Raw genomic sequence first — 23,036 nt, forward strand, 5'->3', positions numbered from 1 at the left:
AAGAAACATTGTTTTCTGATTTCACGCCTAAATGGCTTAAATCTAGTTTATTTTGCAACCTTGTTCTGAATTCCCACACAAGAGAAAACAGCTTCTCTGTACTTAGCCTATCAAAACCCTTTATCATTTTCAATACCGATTAGATAACCCCTAGACCTTCTAAATGCAATGGACTATGAGCTAAGTTTATACAACCGGTCTTCATAATTTATCCCTTTAAGTTTCTTGTCTCCATCCCATCTGATGTTGAGACACTCATCCATGCCTTTGTCGACACCAGACTGGATTACTCCATTATTCTTCTGGCCTGTCTCCCATCCTCTACTTCCCATAAACTTCAGTTCATGCAAAACTCTGATGGCCATATCCTAACCTTCACGCTGATTAAACCATTCTTGAACTAAGTTCCTGGGCTTTCGCTCGCTCCGAACCTCAAATTTAAAATTCCCATCCATCGGTTTAAAAATCTAAATACCGCGTCCCTTCTCTAACTGCTGCTAGCCCTACTCCTACCACCAGCCTCCCTCCACTTCCTTCCCTACTCTTTTCCTCAAATTTGGCCTCTTGGACATCTCCCACTCTTCACAGGGACATAGGAAGAGTAAACCATTCAGCACCACAAGCCCGTTTCACCATTCAACAGCTGATCGGTATCTTAACTCCACCTTCTCGCCTTGATTCCATAATTCTTAATTTTTTTTGTTAGCTAAGGTATTATCAATCTCAGTTTTTAATTTTTCCATCAACTTCAGCTCAATTAGGTACCCACCATTGGCAGTTGTTTCTTCAGTCGTCAAGCCCCCATCCTCCAATTTCCCTCGCTAAACTCCTCTAACCTGTCCACCTCCTTTAAGATTCTTGTTAAAATCCAGCTCTTCGACTAATTTTGTGATCACCCCTCCTCACATTTGGCTCAGGATCCATTTTTGTTTCCTGATGTTCGTGAAATGATTGGGGATGATTTTCTATGTTAAAGATGTTAGGTAAATACAAGTTGTTTCTATAGATGGTAAGTGTCAGCAGGCATGTTGACTATGGAGGGCACTGCAGCTGAATCTGGTCGTGTCCTCGCCCAACATCACATTGGACAGCTACCACATATGGGAACACTGGCTGAACCCTAACCCAACGGGCACTGAGGTTAATAGCAGCACCTCCTACTGCTGCCCTGGTGGGGGGGGGGGGCGCGGGGGGGGTCAGCTAACTGACCACAAACAGGGGAGCTCCCTTGTCTGGAGGGCTGCAGCTGCTAGACTGCCTTAGTCAGCTCAGCCATCGGGGAGTTGGAAAATGAGATTTCATTCATTCGGTTGTAGAAAGGTCAGTACAGGAGGAGGCGTCACAGCAGAACGATTAACTGTAACCCCATTTTCCATATTCTTTCCAATGCTCTCTAATATTTTCTTAACCTCTTAAATATCATGGACTTGGCTTCTATAGCCAGTTGCAGTCACGTTCTAATGACCTTTTGTGTCCCAAATTCCTCTAACTCCTCCAGCTGCCCAACATTAATTCCATCATTCAAGCTGCCAAAGGCGGCCATTGATTATTTGTCTCATTTCCTGTTTTAGTGATCTTGCTGTTGTAAATTGACTGCGTATCAGCTATGGTTGCATTTGAAAGATGATTCAACACAGACATTACAAGGGGTTACTAGCAGCCAAACAAATGTGAGTTCTTCCTACTATTAATCTGGAAAGTTTTGCATTTTTGCTACCAATTGACCAACCAGCAGGCATCATATTTCAATATTTACTCTCAAACTCTTCCAAAATTTTGACTCCTTCTTGAAAACATACAATGTTTTGGCCTCAACTGCTTTCTGTGGTAGCGAATTCCACAGGCTCACCACTCTCTGGGTGAAGAAATTTCTCCTCATCTCAGTCCTGAAAGGTTTACCCTGTATCCTTCGACTATGACCCCTGGTTCTGGACTCCCCCACCATCAGGAACATCCTTCCTGCATCTACTCCGTCAAGTCCTGTTAGAATTTTATAGGTTTCTTTGAGATCCCCGACTCTTCTGAATTCCAGCGAATATAATCCTAACCGACTCAATCTCTCCTCATACATCAGTCCCGCCATCCCAGGAATCAGTCTGGTAAGCCTTCGCTGCACTCCCTCTATAGCAAGAAATTCCTTCCTCAGATAAGGAGACTAAAACTGCACACAGTATTCCAGGTGCGGTCTTACCAAAGCCCTGTATAATTGCAGCAAGACATCCCTGCACCTGTACTCATATCCTCTCGCTATGAAGGCCAACATACCATTTGCCTTTTTTACTGCTTGTTGCACCTGCATGTTTACCTTCAGCGACTGGAGTACGACAACACCTAGGTCTTGCTGCATATTCCCCTCTCTCAGTTTATAGCCGTTCAGATAATAGTCTGCCTTCGTGTTTTTGCTCCCAAAGTGTATAACCTCACATTTATCCACATTATATTGCATCTGCCATGCATTGGCCCACTCACTCAACTTGTCCAAATCACCCTGAAGCCTCTCTGCATCCTCCTCACAACTCACCCTCCCACCCAGTTTTGTGTCATCTGCAAATTTGGAGATATTACATTTAGTTCCCTCATCTAAATCATTAATATATATTGTGAGTAGCTGGGGTCCTAGCACCGATCCCTGCGGTACCCCACTAGTCACTTATCCCTACTCTTTGTTTTCTGTTTGCCAACCAATTTTCTATCCATCGCAATACACTACCCCCAATCCCATGTGCTTTAATTTTACACGCTAATCTCTTACGTGGGACTTTGTCGAAAGCCTTCTGAAAGTCCAAATAAACCACATCCACTGGCTCCACCTCATCAACTCTACTCGTTACATCCTTGAAGAATTCTAGTAGATTTGTCAAGCATGATTTCCCTTTTGTAAATCCATGCTGACTCCGCCCGATTCTACCACTGTTCTCCAAGTGCTCTGCTATAAAATCTTTGATAATGGACTCTAGAATTTTCCCCACTACCGACGTCAGGCTGATTTCCCTGCTTTCTCTCTACCTCCCTTTTTAGATCGTGGGTTACTGCAGCGTACACTCTTGTCTTGACCAACCTTCTCATCTGGGATAATAATACAAGAGAACAAAGATCAATAAATTTCAAGTTTACGCTATGCCCAAAATCAGTCGAGACAGTGCAATAGATCAAGGAATTTCAAGCACAAATTATATCCAGTGAAAATGGAGTTTCGGCAATCTTTCACACTAGTTTAAAAAGCATCGCGTGGAAGCCAGCCATAGAGTTAGAGTTATGTAGCCCTGCTCACAAAACTGGCCACATCCCAGATCAAACTAATCACCATAGCAAATAGCACCCATTTGCAAGCCTTTGAGGAGGCTCTTAATGTTAAGTGTTTTAAAAAATGTTAAAGTTTTTTTTTTAAAAACGGTGCCCTATTGTGCTGATTCATGAAAGATTTTATGTTTGGCAATATGCAAATGAGTTTAAACAGAAACTGGATTAAAAAACACTTCTGGTCAATAATCCCACCCAAAGTGCAAATTGTTGGTCCAAGTCTCTTCCGTAGGACTCAGGATCATTAAAGTGGTCCAGAGCACATATTGTCCAGAGACAGTAAAGAGCTATTGAGAGAGAATAGGAAACTGGAGAAGGTGGAGGGAGCAAGAAGTACCATCGTTGGCAGCTGTGCTTTCAGCTGTCTGCATCTAAACTCAGGAATTCCCTCCCTAAACCTTTTCGCCTCGCCAACTCTCCCTTTTTCATTTAAGATGATCCTTAAAACCTACCTCTTTAACAAAGCTTTTAGTTACCCAGCTGCATATCTCTCTCTTTGGCTCAATGTTAATTTTTTTTCAATTATACTGCTGCGTAGCATTTTCCTGTTAACTCCTATTTATGTAGACCCTTTGTTATTTTTGAGTAGGGTTGAAAGTTTGTCAAGGACAAAATGAGACAAATATCAGGGTTTTATCTTGCTGCTTTCTGCTCTGCTGCAGTTTCACAGATGTCAGCTGCCCTGTGGTAACTCAAAGTGAACATGCTATTTGGCTATGGAGAGCCTCTCAGTTGAGCCCAAAGCTGTCCTCTTCTGCACCCTACGCGTACCATCTCGACAAAGTCCACAAACAGGAATTACTGCAGCGATTAGGAGCAGGATCACTGGCTGACATTTCTTTCCATAGCCCTGAGGAAACTAACGCCAATCAGATCATTGTAACCACACAGCCTGGCTGTGATCAGCTAACCTAGCACAGAATGAAGCCTTTGCCGTCCTGGTGGCTCAGTCACTAACAGGATCAATTCGCTGAAGTATTAGGCGAGGTCAGATATATAGGACTTTAATGTGAGAACTTCAATGGTGATTATTGTTTAAATCCTCATGGGCAAGTGGTCCAATACAGAAATGTGTCAGAACAGCAAATCCGATTTGATCATTTACTTTCCAAGTGTTGTCAAGAAAACACGATATGTCAAATGAGAAATATTGATTAATTGGTTGGAAACTTAAATTGAACTTTTAATGGAAAAAATCCTACAGTTAACTTTTTAAAAAGCCTGACAACCAAGATGGCCACTGCAATTTGCATCTGAAATACCAGGAGATAGAATCAGAGACAACTCTAACAAGAAGCCCAGCCAGGACAATGCTTTGGCTGAGCAGATTATCCAGATCACCCTTGTTAGTAAGACATTCAAAGCCATTTCGAGGCATTCATGAAGGGAGACATTCCTCCAGGGGATAAACACTGAATACAACCCGAGGGGGGTTTTGGGTTTTAGACTTTGGACCTCATTAAAAACAAGAGGGGTTGGGAGAACCATGTGACCGTCTACCCAGGCTGTGTAAAACTGGGAGTTTTGTTACACAAGAGACTGCAGCAGCAGAGAAGACTGCATGCCACCCTTTCCCTCTCCCCAGAAAGAATCAAGTTTGAAAACCATCTGCGACTGTGGACCCTCCAAGCCTACAGACTGCTACAGCCAGAGACCAGGGGAAAGAGAGTCACCCAACAAAGCTGCCTTCAAGAAAACCCTGAGCAAAGCAGGCCAGCCACAAAGTGCACTTTGCCCAGCTAAAGACTTCAAGAATACAACTCCAGCCAGAAGACCACCAAATCATCCAACCTCAGTCCGTGTATTTAACTTATTTATTCTACACTTTAGTCCAACCAAAAAACCTACTTTCTACTTTGAAATCGATTTGTGTGTGTGTGTGTGTGTGTGTGTGAATATGTAGTGTATTTTATTATTTTAGATTTGTTTAAACAAGAAAGAGGTAAGTTTATTATACTCAACAAACTAAACTAAAGAAAACCTATCCGATTTGTTCTTTCACCATCATATTAAAAGTAAAAGGTAAAACACTCTGGGCGGCACAGTGGCGCAGTGGTTAGCACTGCAGCCTCGCAGCTCCAGGGACCCGGGTTCGATTCTGGGTACTGCCTGTGCGGAGTTTGCAAGTTCTCCCTGTGTCTGCGTGGGTTTCCTCCGGGTGCTCCGGTTTCCTCCCACATGCCAAAGACTTGCAGGTTGGTAGGTTAATTGGCCATTATAAATTGCCCCTAGTATAGGTAGGTGGTCGGGAAATATAAAGGGACCGGTGGGGATGATATTGGAATATGGGATTAGTGTAGGATTAGTATAAATTGTTGGTTGATGGTCGGCACAGACTCGGTGGGCCGAAGGGCCTGTTTCAGTGCTGTATCTCTATACTCACTGAGGTGGTAGACACTGTTTAAAAAGGAATAAACCCTGTTGCAGTCAAATAAGAGGATCGGCAAGAGGGACGACTGTGACTCCTCCTCAACTTGGCTGTAACAGAGTTGATCCTCAAGTTCAGATACTGTATTTTTAATTCCCCTTTAATGACAGTTCCTTATGCAAAGTACAGACTAGATAATGTAATGTTGAAGGTGAATAAATTAAAAACTAATCTGCGGAAACAATATTTCAGTGAGCGAGTGGTCAGTCTATGGAACAGGCTCCCGAGGGAGACAGTGAAAGCAGTTAGCATGGATTCATTCAAATGTAAATTAGATAATTTTCTTTCAGAAAATACTATTCTGGGATACAGTGGAGTTCTCCTTGTTATCCTGGCCAACATTTATTCCTCAAACAATATCACAAAAACAGATGATCTGGTCATTATCTCATTGCTGTTTGTGGGAAATTGCTGTGTGCAAATTAACTGCTATGTTTCCAATATTACAACAGTGATTATACTTCAAAAAAAAGTACTTCACTGGCTGCAAAAGGATTTCCTGAGGTTATGAATGGATCTGTATAAATGCAAGTCTTTCTTTTAATCCAAGACATGCTGTGGTTCAGTGTATGGTGCTTGGGAGTAATAGGTGACTTTGGACCTATGATTCCCAAAACTGTCACCACTGAGGTTTTCCCTCGAGCAATGTCTAGGTCTGTTGGAGACTAATTGATGAGATTTATTAGCATGATCAGGCAACAATTCCATTATGGTTGTATCATGTGACTACCAGGATAGGAGCAGGCACACTAGATGAACTTTGATCTTTTATCGTCTAGCAATCCCCAAATTCCATTGCATCCACAGATACCCATACCTGATAGAATATTCTTACTGGCTGAATACTCCACATACAAATGTAAATGAGTACAGAGGCTTCAGGATACCTCAACAACTACTGCCTACAGACTACACACTAAATTGCTTTGGTGGCAATGGTGCAAATCAACACAGCCCAGCTGAAAGGATCGCTGCATGAAAAATAGGCAGTCATTCACTTCCAATTAAAAAAAGACATGATTGAATGGCAACAAGAAATAGACGACAAGCCAACTGACTGAAGGACATGAGCATCAATCACAAATGCATGTGCCTGGGATGTCTCAGGGGAATACATTTCACAGGGTTTGTTCAGTGCTGCTCCACCAGCCATGTAGAAGCAAATGGGAAGGACCTCGCTTTCAGTCCCGAGAGAGAGAAAAAAAAAAGAGACTTGCTGAGGAGGTGAAAATTGCTGGAAGATCCCTTAATAAAATGTGACCTCCCCTCTTCTTCTCCCCCCTCCCCCCCCAAACTCCATCTAATATCACGGCCGTCACTCGAGCACATTACAAAAGTATATCTTGGGACTGAAGTCATGTTCAGGGAGCACGTAACCTTAGGTGATGCCATAAACTGTGACATCAGAGTGCTGAATGTATTGTTAATGCTCCGACCTATGGTACCATTTATACAAATACTTATGTTAACTGATTATTACATCTATGCTAGACAAATTTGATTACGCAAGTAAATCCAGTGCATAATACCAAAGAAAGCAAGATTTAAAATTCTATGAATGAATCCATTCAAAATATATTCACACCCCAACAAAATATCTTCCAATTTAGGAGTTTAAAACTATTGAGATAGCACTCTCAGATTGGGGCAATAATCATGGTGCTACAACTGGCCTCAGCATCCCAGGATAACAGCTTGGAGAAAGTCAAATCATCATCCATGGTTCCTGGTCCCAGCTACTAACCTACTACTCTTGCTGGAAGGAGCAAGCGAATAGGCGCTGGATGATAACCACGGTCGAACAACTTGCCTTTGGCTAATGCACTAAGAGGTGTCACTCAGACCAGGCACTGGAAAGACTACTTTCATGCTGTATAATGGCAATCAGAACTTCTCGGGTGAACTAGTCTTGGAATTCACTACCAATCTATTCTCCTTTGTCGACAGCACTCCAATACTCCAGGGCGGCACAGTGGCGCAGTGGTTAGCACCGCAGCCTCACAGCTCCAGGGACCCGGGTTCGATTCCGGGTACTGCCTGTGTGGAGTTTGCAAGTTCTCCCTGTGTCTGCGTGGGTTTTCTCCGGGTGCTCCGGTTTCCTCCCACAAGCCAAAAGACTTGCAGGTTGATAGGTAAATTGGCCATTATAAATTGTCACTAGTATAGGTAGGTGGTAGGGAAATATAGGGACAGGTGGGGATGTTTGGTAGGAATATGGGATTAGTGTAGGATTAGTATAAATGGGTGGTTGATGTTCGGCACAGACTCGGTGGGCCGAAGGGCCTGTTTCAGTGCTGTATCTCTAATCTAAAAAAAAATACAGGGTCTATAAATAACATCAAGGAGGATCAATACTAAATTATGTGCATTCTGCTGTCTGCAAACAGTGTAGCCACAGAGGCAGAAATTACAATCATTGACCACTTCTATTATCCTGAGGGCAGAACAAATTACTTATTGGAATGAGGTTACACAAAGGCGACAGTTTGTGTGTTCTCCCCTCCATGTTATTAATGGCACGAGAGATTCTATCTAATCTCACTCTCCTGTAAAATTATCAGTTATTTTTCACACAAATTGTACACGAAATTTAATCTGTCCAACAATCATTCCATGGATACAATCCAGTTATTTATCAAGGAAAGGGAACCTTTCATGCAGGAGACTTGATAGTTTAGTCGCATTGTGCTAGCCATCATTTGAGTGCGAAAAGTGGAATATTGGAAATGTGAACCATGGACAAAATGCTGCCAGCATCTGCAGAGAGAATAGACAGGTTCAGCACTTCCTCAGAACTGACAGCACATTTAACCATCTGCTCTCTCCACAGATGCTAACTGAACTGCTGTGTACTTTTCAAGCATTTGCTGGCTTTGGATGAGCTAGGATATAAAGGAAACTCAAGGAGGGCTGAATGGAAGACTCTGGAGGAGAGGTCCACACTGTCACAAATACTTCCCCATCTGCCATTTTGCTTTCGATTATGCACCAGCAGTGACAGATGAGTCTTTGACTTGATGGCAGGATTCCCACCTGAGTCACTGTCCCATGAGTGGAGACCAGAGCTCTGGCTCTGAATTTTGTGTTGGCATCCAGTGAGATACTCGCGGTCATTAAGTGCGGGCATGCATGCCCCCTTCTTGCCCTAGTCGCCCATAAAACCCTCCCAGCTTATAAGCCTAACCACCCCATCAACTGGTAGAAAGGTAGTTACAGCCATGGAAGGAGTGGTCACATTACGACAGTCAGATCATTAATCAGCCAGCGAATCCTTCCACTACTTTATACTGCTCACCAAGGGACGAGCATGGAGATACGTAAACAACCAACGATTTCATGGTGGCTGCTTCTTGCTGAGGTGTCAACCTCTTCCGTGCACTTATTTATCCGCCCCTCCCCATCTTCTGAAAGCTCTGATCTTTCTGGGACTCGGTTCCACAGGCACCCGTATCTCACTCAATTACAATTCTTCCTGGATAGACGGAGGAACCTTGCCTGATTGTTACCCTCTTGGCAGTCTTGGACTGCTGAAGATCAGTACTCCAAACCCAGCTGAGACCAGGTAACGCAGCATAGAATGTTGGATGATGCACCTCCTATAGACTTAGAAAAATCCCAGAGTAACACATTTACTTATATGGTTGATGGAGTTGTAACATCTAAAATGTATCAAAATGTTCAGGTTTTATAACAGTACTGTAGAACATACATATATAAATGCAAACAGTGCGATAACATTTTATCAACTCAAAGCCCTTGATACATGAATTCCTTTTGGAATACAGTGACTGTTTTAAGCAGACAAACACATCAGCCATTATGCATCAACAAAATCCTACAAACAGTCATGAGATGAATGAGCAGTCAGTCTGTTGTTGATGAACCTGCACTTGATGCCAGGAGAGGCTGAGCACAGAGAAACACTCGACTGCATCTTGCAGCACACTCCACTGAGAAAATAACTTGGAATCTGCAGTTGGTAATGTCCTCACCAAAACACTTAACACGCTCAAAACCAAATTTCACTCTGCTATGTTAAAAGGGGCATCAATATGGCCATTTTAAATGGAAAACTAGTTTGCTCCTCATTAGCTGGAGAGAGACGAGGTTACTCCAGTCATCACACATACAGTATTGTGTCTGGGTAGTACTGGGTGGGGGTTGGAGAGAAAACACACACCTGTCTTCTGCATGACCCACCACCACGCAAGATAGCTGATCTCTCGTATCTGAATCAGAACATTGAGGTTTCAAGTCCCACTCAAGGGAGAACTACATAATCTAGGCTGACACTCCAGTGCAGTACTGAGGGCGCGCTGCACTGTCAGAGGTGCTGTTTTTCCAATCAGACATTAATCCGAGGCTCTGTCTGCTCAGGCAGACGAAAAAGATCCTACAGCATAATTTAAATAGCTGTTCCAGTGCCTTATTCAATATTTATTCCTCAACCAACATCAGTAAAAGATTTATCTAGTCATTATTTCATTGCTGTTTGTGGGAACCCATCATGTGCAAATTGGCTGCTGTGTTTCCCTATATTGTCACAGACTTGTAATCATTTTTCTCCTCCAATTAAAAAAAAGTGTGTGCCTTTAAGACTCTTAAAAACAGTGCACCTTTAAGGTAGAGAAAGTTGTGGAATTTCTAAGGCGCAATGTGCCAGCAGCTGCATTTTGTTACCTAGGTGACAGGAGATAGGTCACATGGTACAATGTTTCCACTTAACTGTGTAAAACTGGCAAAAACCGTCTGAAATCAGACTCACCAGCAATGCATACTGAAGCAAAAGGAGCTGTTTATTCTCTCATCAGAAGTTCTACAAGGAGCTACAGACCAAAGTTAATTCCCTGAAGAAATAAGACAAGCCTTCTTTTTTCAAGAAACCATTTGTATTGCTGAAGGAACTATTGATGCCTACTGCAGCCAAAGAGTTGAATGCCTATTAAGAACCAACTACTGCAACAAATCCAGGTGAAGACTTCGAGTGGCCTCTGATTATTTCCACATTAGAATACCTCATTCACCAGGAACGTAATCCACAAAGACTCACTTATTTCATTTATTCTTGAGACAGCTAATTGTTTTTTAAACTACTTTTAAAACTGGTTAACTACTGTTATTTTTGAGTGTATGTGTGAGAATGGGGAAGTTAGATTAAAACACAAGATAAACCTATGTTTAAAGACCTTATAACTTTAATAGTGTTTAAGATTTAGTTTTAATAAATTGTTAATTTGTTGTTGTCTAAAGATACCTGGCTTGGTCGGTTTTATTCCGGGGGTTACTAGTGTGTTTAATTTGGCTGTTTTCTGATTGGGTGTGAAAGCTTAATAATATGCTGTGACCTGTGGAGTGACGAGACTGAATTGACAGTGTGATGCTCCTGCCGCGGTCGTAACAATATGAAAACAGTGATTAAGCTTCAAACGTTTTCCAGTATTTATAAAAAGTGCTTTGGGGTGTACTGAGGTCATGAAAAGCACTAGATAAATACAAGTTCTTTCTTTCTCTGATAGCTGCAGTTCAACAAGGCCTATTTCATTTTTCCATAAAAGCCCAACAACAATCCGGCATTGTTACAAAAGCTGCACAATCATAAAGTGCAAGAGCAAAGCCCGAGTAGTTCATTAATTAAACCAACTGCATGGCAAGTTACCACTTAGAACATAATGCAAACTCTGCTTTATCATGTAAATGAAATTTGGTTTTCTTCTCCCCACAGTAAAAAATTCTGGCAGACATAGACCATAGCGTCTATTTGTGCACCACACTATTAGGCTGGAAACAGCATTGGGACTTGTTCCACTGACTGGTGCAGGTAATAGTGTACCTGCTGGACTTATTTTTATTTGGCAGATTGCATGCGATAGAATGTCATTATTCATGATTCTACCAGCACTGTTGTCAAACCAAGGCACACTCCAGCCTCCTTGGGTACAATTCTAAGTGTAGCCATTTTGGAATTAACCCAAGCTTAAGTTATGAAATTTGTTGGAGTTTTTTTTTGATACCTGGTCAAATTTTAAATGATTTATACAAAATTAAACATACTTTTTTTTTTGTTTCCTTTCTTATTTATTTCCTGATCATTGCTGAATGCATTGCTAAGAGCCATTATGTCATCTTCGACAGTCCTGTTTAGCAGGCCTTCTGGCTGAGGATGTCACAGCTGAGACCCAATTTGACGCACACTTGGCATCTTAAAGCTGCAACTGCAACGTCAAGCAGGGTTTGCTAGATAGCGAACCAGGGCATTGCTGGTTCACCTCTGAGCTGTCAGGAAAGCTGTATTTCTTCCCAGTCACAAGATTTAAATATAGATATAGGGACCACTCAATATAACAAATGCTTAAACAAAAACACTGTGTTCATCAAAGGATGCTAGCACTGGGCAATTGGAGGATTTTGCTTTTCAGATACCCAGGGCCGAATTTTAACTTTTAAATGAGTGAGTGGGTTGCGAATGAGTTAAAACCTGGTCCCCAGTATCAACATTCAAGCACTCAGCCTGTCTGATACATCACAGATTTGATGCAAAATAAAGGTCCCCTTGCTCTGCCCCGATAACTTGCCTCAGTTCTTACTTCAAGAGAACAATAACCCCCTACTCCACCAGTAGGGCATTTTCCCACTCCCACACAAGCCATCCTGTGGCCTTTCTGAACCAGACTGCCACTTTACAAGGACTTTTATGCTGCAAGTTCATGCCTTTTAGCGGAGGAAACTTCCACCCCTTCAGTCTTGCCTAGATTTGAATCCAGGTCCAAGAGATGAAAGGTTGGAGTCTGACCAATTCCACGACCCACTGCTTCATTTCAAATGCTAGCTTTAATTTGATATTTTGAAGAAATCACACAATGCTTATAATTGTACATGTGAGGTCTTCTATCCAGAGTGCAACAGTAAAAGTCAACATATCATCCTTAGACAGCACTTTCCAAACCCAGGTCCTCCACCACCTAGAAGGACAAGGGCAGCAGATGCATGGGAACCTGCAAGTTCCCCTCCAAGTCACACACCATCCTGACTTGGAACTATATCGTTGTTCCTTCACTGTCGCTGGGTCAAAATCCTGGAACTCCCTCCCGAAAAGCACTGTAGATGTACCTACCCCATATGGACTGAAGTGGTTCAAGAAGGCAGCTCACCACCAACTTCCCAAGGGCAACTAGGGATGGACAATAAATGCTGGCCTAGTCAGTGACACCCACATCCCAGGAATGAATTTTTAAAAAATTATGCAGTGCGGCGACAGGGAGAGAGGGGTGGCAGCTGGGTAAGTAAGTCCTATATATTTGGGCAGCGGCTGAACCCGAGACACGACACTTGTAGTGTCTCCCACCCGCCCTCCTCCTCTAACCAAAAAAAAAAGGACTCGGTGGTGTGCAGATAAGGTAAGGCTTTTTCTATTTCTTTTTTTTTTCCGTGTGATTGGTAAAAACTTTTCGTTCCTTTTTCATTTATCTAAGTTAAGACTAAGTTAAGCTTAAGATTAAAAATGGCAGGAGATCTCAGACCCGTGTTATGCTCCTCTTGCTCAATGTGGGAGCTCAGGGACACGGCTGATGTCCCTGACTCCTTCACGTGCTGGAAGTGTGTCCAGCTGCAGCTCTTGTTAGACCGCATGATGGCTCTGGAGCTGCGGATGGACTCACTTTGGAGCATCCGCGATGCTGAGGAGGTCGTGAATAGCACGTTTAGCGAATTGGTCACACCGCAGATTAGGATTGCTGAGGGAGAAAGGAAATGGGTGACCAAAAGGCAGAGAAAGAGCAGGAAGGCAGCGCAGGTATCCCCTGCGGTCATCTCCCTCCAAAACAGGTATACCGTTTTGGATACTGTTGGGGGAGATGGCTCACCAGGGGAAGGCAGCAGTAGCCAGGTTCATGGCACCGTGGCTGGCTCTGCTGTTCAGAAGGGCGGGAAAAAAGAGTGGAAGGGCTATAGTCATAGGGGATTCGATTGTAAGGGGAGTAGATAGGCGGTTCTGTGGTCGAAAACGAGACTCCCGAATGGTATGTTGCCTCCCAGGTGCACGGGTCAGGGATGTCTCAGATCAGCTGCAGAACATTCTGAAGGGGGAGGGTGAACAGCCAGTTGTCGTTGTACACATAGGCACCAATGATATAGGTAAAAAAATGGGATGAGGTCCTACAAGCAGAATTTAGGGAGTTAGGAGCCAAGTTAAAAAGTAGGACCTCAGAGGTAGTAATCTCAGGATTGCTACCAGTGCCACATGCTAGTCAGAGTAGAAATGAAAAAATAGTCAGGATGAATGCGTGGCTTGAGAGATGGTGCAGGAGGGAGGGGTTCAGATTTTTGGGACATTGGGACCGGTTCTGGGGGAGGTGGGACTATTACAAATTGGATGGTCTACACCTGGGCCGGACTGGAACCAATGTCCTTGGGGGTGCTTTTGCTAACGCTGTTGGGGAGGGTTTAAACTAATGTGGCAGGGGGATGGGAACCAAATGAGGAGGTCAGTGGACAGTAAGGAGATAGTAAATAAAGCCTGTAAGGAACTAGATAATGAAGTCAGCGTGACTAAGGGGAAGAGTAGGCAGGGAGCAGATGATGAACGCAAAGGGACTGGTGGTCTGAGGTGCATTTGTTTTAATGCAAGAAGTGTAATAGGTAAGGCAGATGAACTTAGGGCTTGGATTAGTACCAGGGAGTATGATATTCTTGCTATTACTGAGACTTGGTTGAAGGAAGGGCACGATTGGCAACTAAATATCCCAGGATATCGATGCTTCAGGCGGGATAGAGAGGGAGGTAAAAGGGGTGGAGGAGTTGCATTACTGGTCAAAGAGGATATCACAGCTGTGCTGAAGGAGGGCACTATGGAGGACTCGAGCAGTGAGGCAATATGGGCAGAACTCAGAAATAGGAAGGGTGCGGTAACAATGTTAGGGCTGTACTACAGGCCTCCCAACAGCGAGCGTGAGATAGAGGTACAAATATGTAAACAGATTATGGAAAGATGTAGGAGCAACAGGGTGGTGGTGATAGGAGATTTTAATTTTCCCAACATTGACTGGGATTCACTTAGTGTCAGAGGTCTAGATGGAGCAGTATTTGTAAGGAGCATCCAGGAGGGTTTTCTGGAGCAGTATGTAAATAGTCCAACTCGGGAAGGGTCCATACTGGACCTGGTGTTGGGGAATGAGCCCGGCCAGGTGGTTGAAGTTTCAGTAGAGGACTACTTTGGGAATAATGATCACAATTCCGTAAGTTTTAGAATACTCATGGCCAAAGACGAGAGTGGTCCTAAAGGAAGAGTGCTAAATTGGGGGAAGGCCAACTATACCAAAATTCGGCAGGAGCTGGGGAATGTAGATTGGGAGCAGCTGTTTGAAGGTAAATCCACATTTGATATGTGGGAGGCTTTTAAAGAGAGGTTGATTAGCGTGCAGGAGAGACATGTTCCTGTGAAAATGAGGGATAGAAATGGCAAGATTAGGGAACCATGGATGACAGGTGAAATTGTGAGACTAGCTAAGAGGAAAAAGGAAGCATACATAAGGTCTAGGCGGCTGAAGAAAGACGAAGCTTTGGAAGAATATCAGGAATGTAGGACCAATCTGAAACGAGGAATTAAGAGGGCTAAAAGGGGTCATGAAATATCTTTAGCAAACAGGGTTAAGGAAAATCCCAAAGCCTTTTATTCATATATAAGGAGCAAGAGGGTAACTAGAGAAAGGATTGGCCCACTCAAGGACAAAGGAGGAAAATTATGCGTGGAGTCAGAGAAAATGGGCGAGATTCTAAACGAGTACTTTGCATCGGTATTCACCGAGGAGAGGGACATGACGGATGTTGAGGTTAGGGATAGATGTTTGATTACTCTAGGTTAAGTCGGCATAAGGAGGGAGGAAGGGTTGGGTATTCTAAAAGGCATTAAGGTGGACAAGTCCCCAGGTCCGGATGGGATCTATCCCAGGTTTCTGAGGGAAGCGAGAGAGGAAATAGCTGGGGCCTTAACAGATATCTTTGCAGCATCCTTAAACACAGGTGAGGTCCCGGAGGACTGGAGAATTGCTAATGTTGTCCCCTTGTTTAAGAAGGGTAGCAGGGATAATCCAGGTAATTATAGACCGGTGAGCCTGACGTCAGTGGTAGGGAAGCTGCTGGAGAAGATACGGAGGGATAGGATCTATTCCCATTTGGAAGAAAATGGGCTTATCAGTGATAGGCAACATGGTTTTGTGCAGGGAAGGTCATGTCTTACCAACTTAATAGAATTCTTTGAGGAAGTGACAAAGTTGATTGATGAGGGAAGGGCTGTAGATGTCATATACATGGACTTCAGTAAGGCGTTTGATAAGGTTCCCCATGGTAGGTTGATGGAGAAAGTGAAGTCGCATGAGGTCCAGGGTGTACTAGCTAGATGGATAAAGAACTGGCTGGGCAACAGGAGACAGAGAGTAGCAGTGGAAGGGAGTTTCTCAAAATGGAGACGTGTGACCAGTGGTGTTCCACAGGGATCCGTGCTGGGACCATTGTTGTTTGTGATATACATAAATGATTTGGAGGAAAGTATAGGTAGTCTGATTAGCAAGTTTGCAGACGACACTAAGATTGGTGGAGTAGCAGATAGTGAAGGGGACTGTCAGAGAATACAGCAGAATATAGATAGATTGGAGAGTTGGGCAGAGAAATGGCAGATGGAGTTCAATCCGGGCAAATGCGAGGTGATGCATTTTGGAAGATCCAATTCAAGAGTGAACTATACAATAAATGGAAAAGTCCTGGGGAAAATTGATGTCCAGAGAGATTTGGGTGTTCAGGTCCGTTGTTCCCTGAAGGTGGCAGCGCAGGTCAATAGAGTGGTCAAGAAGGCATATGGCATGCTTTCCTTCATCGGACGGGGTATTGAGTACAAGAGTTGGCAGGTCATGTTACAGTTGTATAAGACTTTTGGTTTGGCCACATTTGGAATACTGCGTGCAGTTCTGGTCGCCACATTACCAAAAGGATGTAGATGCTTTGGAGAGGGTGCAGAGGAGGTTCACCAGGATGTTGCCTGGTATGGAGGGCACCAGCTATGAAGAGAGGTTGAGTAGATTAGGATTATTTTCATTAGAAAGACGGAGGTTGAGGGGGGACCTGATTGAGGTGTACAAAATCATGAGAGGTATAGACAGGGTGGATAGCAAGAAGCTTTTTCCCCCCCAGAGTGGGGGATTCAATTACTAGGGGTCACGAGTTCAAAGTGAGAGGGGAAAAGTTTAGGGGGGATATGCGTGGAAAGTTCTTTACGCAGAGGGTGGTGGGTGCCTGGAACGCGTTGCCAGCGGAGGTGGTAGACGCGGGCACGATAGCGTCTTTTAAGATGTATCTAGACAGATACATGAATGGGCAGGAAGCAAAGAGATACAGACCCTTAGAAAATAGGTGACAGGTTTAGATAGAGAATCTGGATCGGCGCAGGCTTGGAGGGCCGAAGGGCCTGTTCCTGTGCTGTAATTTTCTTTGTTCTTTGTTTGTTCTTTAGAGGACTTTCTTAGACTATACTGCAGGAACTGTCCCACTTTCATTTTAGGTTGTGCATGCCTTTATGTCAAGTTGTTAACATTATTTAAGATTACTCCAATCAGTAACTGCTTGACATCGAAGATCCCTTGGGGGAAGGGATCAATGTGGATCATAAATAATCCTTTAATGGAACTTGAGTGTCATAGCCCTTTCTAAAAATAAGTGCTTAATGCAAATGGTATAAATTTCAGTACAATACAAAAGGAAAGATGCAATACAAAATCTATCAAAATACTGTTTTGTTAACATAATTTAATTGCAATTAGGGGTTTGTTGTCTTTACTGAATAAACTCCCCGATGAAAATGCAAAAAAATACATTTTCAATCAATTATTAATGAGGTATATGAATGTTAGTAGTCATCGGCAGATGTTCACATATTTGAATTCCAGTCTATGCAAATTTGCATTACATGCAATGAATCGGCATATGTCTGTAGATGCTATAAATTAATTTCAGTCCCATCACAAACAACAATTTTTGCATCGCAAATATTAATATTTTTTCTGTCCTCACTGCTTTGCATTTCTGCATTATTTTCTACACACGTTTGATTTACTTTATTGAGATATTTGTGCTCTTCTGAATATTCTCTTGTTGCTCTCTGTTTAGAGTTTTGGGCTCCTTGTTATGAAGAATGTAAAAACAATGCAAAATACTCAATAGACTCCCCAGGGTGTTACAGTTATTAAAGATTTCACTAAACCTGAGAAGGGCAAGTGGTTAACCTGATTGAGATTATATCTTCAAGATTATGAAGGGTTTTGATAGGGTAAGTTATAAGAAGACTGTTTCCATTGGTTGCTGACAAGATAATGAGGGGGCATAAACATAAGGTAGTTACACTAAAAAAAAATTGAGAGGAGATTAGAAAATAAAACCCTCTTTACACTGAAGATGGTTACAACATTGAATTCTACATCACAAACTGTTGTTGAAGCCAAGTCCGGGCATTCTTCTAAAGAAAAATTAGATTGTTGCTTGAAAGAGAGGAATATTGAAGGATTTGGGGAGTGAGCAGGAGAGAGGGATTGCACCACAAGATACACATGAAGAAAGCCACCAGCATTAACTTGATGGACTGTTTCTGTGGAGTAAGACTGTAGGATTCCAGAGCTGCAAACATGTTCCTCTATACCCTCTCCTTCCATCCGACATACTCACTTGTTGCAAACATAACTTGTTGCATTGTATCCTATTTGATTCATTCTCTCTCAGGACACCATGACTATGCAACTATTGACCATCCTCAATCTCCCCTTCCTCCTGCAAACATCTGACTTTTAAAACTCACTACCTTCCAATTTACCTCAACTCCTCTTCGAAACTTCGATGCTAGTAATACCCCATACCATGGGTTTTTGGTTTCATTTGCATTCCCCAGGTAAATAAATCTTCACTAAATACACGATGCAACATCAAATGATGCCCTAACACTTCAACATGACATCCTCATCATGGAAATGAAGACATTTCCTACAGTACTATTATATTTTTTCTGAAGCCATTGATCCATTAAAAATGAAACTGAGAAATCAAACTGGATCCACATAATAGGTCTTTAGAAAAATAACTGTTTCAAATTTCAGACTTACAACAGCTCATGTAGAACAAATACAGGCTAACCACTAAAAAACAAATCGAAGCCAGTGATCCACAGTCCATTTAAAAAAAAACTTGTCAGACAGGCAGCCCACTCGCAGGTTGCTATTCGTGCAGCTTACATCAGACACTGGGAGGTGCACAGGCAGACCCCTCAACTGATGATTCCTTCAGATTCCTGAGAGACCAGGAACTCCCAAAATTGAGTGCAAGATGCATCCTAAAAGTGTGCAGTGCAATCACATATCCACCTGTCCGATGAGCTGTGCCTTCAGGTCTCCTATAAATTTATGAGACCTATTATACAGTTATGATCTAGAATGCACTGCCTGAAAGGGTATTGGAAGCAGATTCAATAGTAGCTTACAAAAGGGCATTGGAAAAGGAAATATTTGCAAGGTTAAGGGGACAGAGCAAGGGAGTGGGACTAATTGGGTGGCTCTTTCAAAGAGCTATCACAGGCACAATGGCCTGAATGGCCTCATGCTGCACAATTCCATGCTTTCTTACAAAATTATGCAGGTTTTTGAAATCTGTGTCATTCTGCACATTCCAGTACAGCACTGGCCAAGTACAGGGACAAGACCAAAGTGCAAAGAACAAAGGTCAAGGTTTTCAGCACACAAACCATGCTCAAGGTGCAAGGACCTTTCTCAAACCTTCCTGATCCTTTAAGTGAGTTGCTAAGATCTAACCATTCAATGCAAGCAGGCTGAAGAAATTGGAAAACTTCCAAAATGGGTCAAGGTCAGAAGAGCAAAACCTTCTGTTCGCCAACCACTGAACAATCAACTGCCTTTTCAAAAAAGTATTTAAATTGGTCAAATTTCATCCATCAAAAATACAATTAATATATGAATACATCAAAAAGAAAATACATACAAACAAAAGCAATTTTAACATGGACATACTGCAGGGCAGACATAGAGAGAAAGAATTACTAGGATCGGACTTTGCAGTGACATGATAAAGAACCTGTTTACAATTTAGCTACACAGGAAAAACAATAATTCTCCCCCCTTTGTCAGAAAATGTCAGCTGATCATTTCACACACATCCTCCAGAACATTCCACCTGTTATAGTGTTTCCATGCAAAGAAACACAGCTCAGTTGGTAATGTGCAGTCAAATTCTATTTTGTATTACATAGCATTCCAGAACCAAGGTGTTGGCAATGGTTGACTGCCCCATTGATAACGAATAGGCCACTGGTTCACCATAGCTGAACCAATCAATTTTACATGGGATTCTGACCAGGATTTTGGGGAATAAATCAGTGGCCCTGATTATAACTAAGAGGAGGATTTTAAAAACAGATACATTGAACAAAGCAACGTTAACTTTTCTTCCTGGAAACAGAAGACTAATTTATGTCAGCTTCAAAATGGGCTGATTTACCAAAGACCCGGATGCCTGATTGGATTGCGAGTCATTAACACATTTTTTTTTTAAAAGTTCGACTGGATGAGTGGACAGCCCCACCAACTAAAATGAAAGTGGTTGGGCAAACACGTAGTTGCCCCTTGATTATTTTTGGTGTGATGGAGGTAGTTAAGAGCTTGAAATTGACGCTGAAATGTGCAATGTGGAGAACTGCAGCTCACGCATTGCCCATTCCCCATTTCACCAGAGGGGAAAAGAAACCTGGTATTTCCCCAGTGTCTGCCACAGCTGTCCAATATTTGCCATCTGACACAGTTTTCACCGCACCTTTAACAAAATGACACGCTGAGAACCGCTTCCAGCACTGATTCGCCTACATGTGTACAAATAAACAGGGTTCCAGCAGAAAATCAGGGAATTCTGATTTATCCAAATCATAACCTAAACACAGCGTAGGCATTTAAAAATAAATGACATCCCTTTGATCTGTTTTATTCTGCGACGCTTTTATAAAAAAAAACAGCAGACATACAGAGCAGCGTTATGACTGAAGACTGCGGCGCTATTTTTATGTGTTAAGTACCTAACACCGTTTACAGTCAGAAATATGTCAGCAACCCTCCCCTTCCCTCTCCCGGGGCCGCCTGTTCTGAATTCACCAAGAAAATGTCGCATTTCCACCCAAATCAACACGGCAAATCTGTTTTATTCTCTCTCCCCGAGATTTCCATCGCAAAATGACAATATCAGCGGTTGCTACGGGATTCGGTCTGTGTTCTCACCCTTACAGCTGTCTGCAGAATTACCTTTCCCACCCACCTCTCCAATTTTCACCCAAAAAAAACGAGAGTAATTGCAAAACGCTTAAACATAAAAGCAACAAAATATAAATACACTTACCAGATGTGAGTAGGTGAAAGAGCAGCTGTCTTCTTGGAGAGAGAGTGGGGAGGAGATAAGGGGCAGAAACAAATTCTGACCATCAATTTCTAAGCGGAAAAAAAGGAGACACGAGAGGGGTTTAAAATAAAAAAGGCTCGATGCAAAAAGCAGAGATTGGAAGCGCCTGGTGCCGTTGCCCGCAACTCCAATTGGACCGGTGCTGCGATAGCAGCGGCTGTATCAGCCTCCCGGACTCAGCAGCCCCCCTGTTAAAACAGCCTTCTTCACACTGCCGGCTCGTTTACCGCATCGCAAACTGCGCTGCTACAGTTAGAGCGCAGCGACACCAGCGGCTGTTCCTCTCCTGTCTGTTCAGGAGCTGATAGTCACTGGTAAGCAGTCTGACTGGACTTTATTCTCATCTATAAGATCCCCCCTCCCCCCATTATATAAATGAAGAGACTGAAAAGAGGAAAGGGGTTGTGATGAAACGTTAATAATAATGAAATATTAAATTAAACATAACAATGCAGGATATCCTCTGATACACAACATCATAAAATTATAGAGCACCAGGAGCAGGCTATTTGGTCTGTCCTGCCCGTGCCCGGTCTTTGAAACAGCTATCAAGTTAACTCCACTGCCCCGCTCTTTCCCCATAGACCTGCCAATGTTTCCTTTTCAAGAATTTATCCAATTCTCTTTTGAAAGTTACTACTGAATCTGTTTTTCCCACCCTTTCAGCCAGTAGATTCCAGATCATAACCTGGCTGCTTAAAAAAAAAACTTCTCATCTCCCATTGGTTCTTTTTCTGCTAGGAAAAGGATTGGATGAAGTTTTAGGGATGGTGATGAGTGCTGGAGGGAAATTAAAGCAAATTGACTTCTTGTGAATGTCCCACTTCCTTCATTCCACCATTGGTGGCTGTACCTTCAGCTGCCTCGGCCCTAAGCTCTGGAATTCCTCTCTCTACCTCTCTTTCCTTCTTTAAGACGCTCCTTCAATTAGGCTTTTCATCACTTGTCCTAATATCGCCTTATGTGGCTTGGTGTCAATTTCTACCTGATTATGCTCCTTTTACTACAGTAAATGCAATTATATACATACATTCTAATGAATATACACACCCTTGAGAAAAAAACCTCCACTGGAAAATTGGTACGGTCATGGCTGACTAGAGAAGTTATGGATAGTTTTAGGTTAAAAGAAAAGGTGTAGAACATAGCAAAAAAAAAGAGTGGTAAGCTCGAGGATTGGGAAGATTTTAAAAATCAGCGAAGGGTGACCAAGAAAGTGATAGGGAGAACATAGAATATGAGAGTAAACCAGCAAGACATGTAAAACAGATTGTAAGAGCTTTTGCAAAAATGTAAAAAGGAAGAGAGTAGCAAAAGTAAATGTGAATCACTTCGAGGCAGAGACAGGAGAAATTATAATGGGAAATAAGGGAATGGCTGACATGTTAAACAAATATTTTGTGTCTGTCTTCACAGTAGAAGATTCGAAGAAGATGCCAGAAAGTATGGGGAACCAAGTACTGAAGAAATTAATTTGACTATAAGCCAATAAATCCCCTGAGCTTCATGGCTCACATTTTAGGGTTTTAGAAGAAGTGGCTGCAGATAGTGGTTTTGATCTTCCAGAGTTCTCTAGATTCTAGAACGTTCCCCATGGACTGGAAGGAAGCAAATGTAACCCCATTGTTCAAGAAAGGAGCAAGCAAACCACTAAGGGAGTGCTGCACTGTCAGAGGTGTCGTCTTTCAGATGAGACATTAAACTGAAGCCCCATCTGCCTGCTCAGGTGGTTGTAAAAGATCCCGTGGCATTATTTGGAAGAAGAGCAGGGGTGTTATTTTATTTTATTTAGAGATACAGCACTGAAACAGGCCCTTCGGCCCAC

At 42.7% G+C, this 23,036-nt stretch overlaps 1 protein-coding gene across 8 annotated transcripts in view; it reads right to left on the reverse strand.

The window, feature by feature from the left end:
• The window catches only part of nrcama (neuronal cell adhesion molecule a), a 475,148-nt gene extending 453,735 nt beyond the window's left edge, over positions 1-21,413 (reverse strand). For all 8 annotated transcript variants that reach the window (XM_068050995.1, XM_068050994.1, XM_068050993.1 and 5 more), the window contains exon 1: positions 21,152-21,413. The gene's annotated coding sequence lies outside the window, so the exon portion shown is untranslated. The remainder of the gene's footprint in view (positions 1-21,151) is intronic.
• Positions 21,414-23,036: the final 1,623 nt, after the last annotated feature.

The sequence above is a fragment of the Heterodontus francisci genome, chromosome 18 (assembly GCF_036365525.1).
Source record: "Heterodontus francisci isolate sHetFra1 chromosome 18, sHetFra1.hap1, whole genome shotgun sequence".
NCBI lineage: Eukaryota > Metazoa > Chordata > Chondrichthyes > Heterodontiformes > Heterodontidae > Heterodontus > Heterodontus francisci.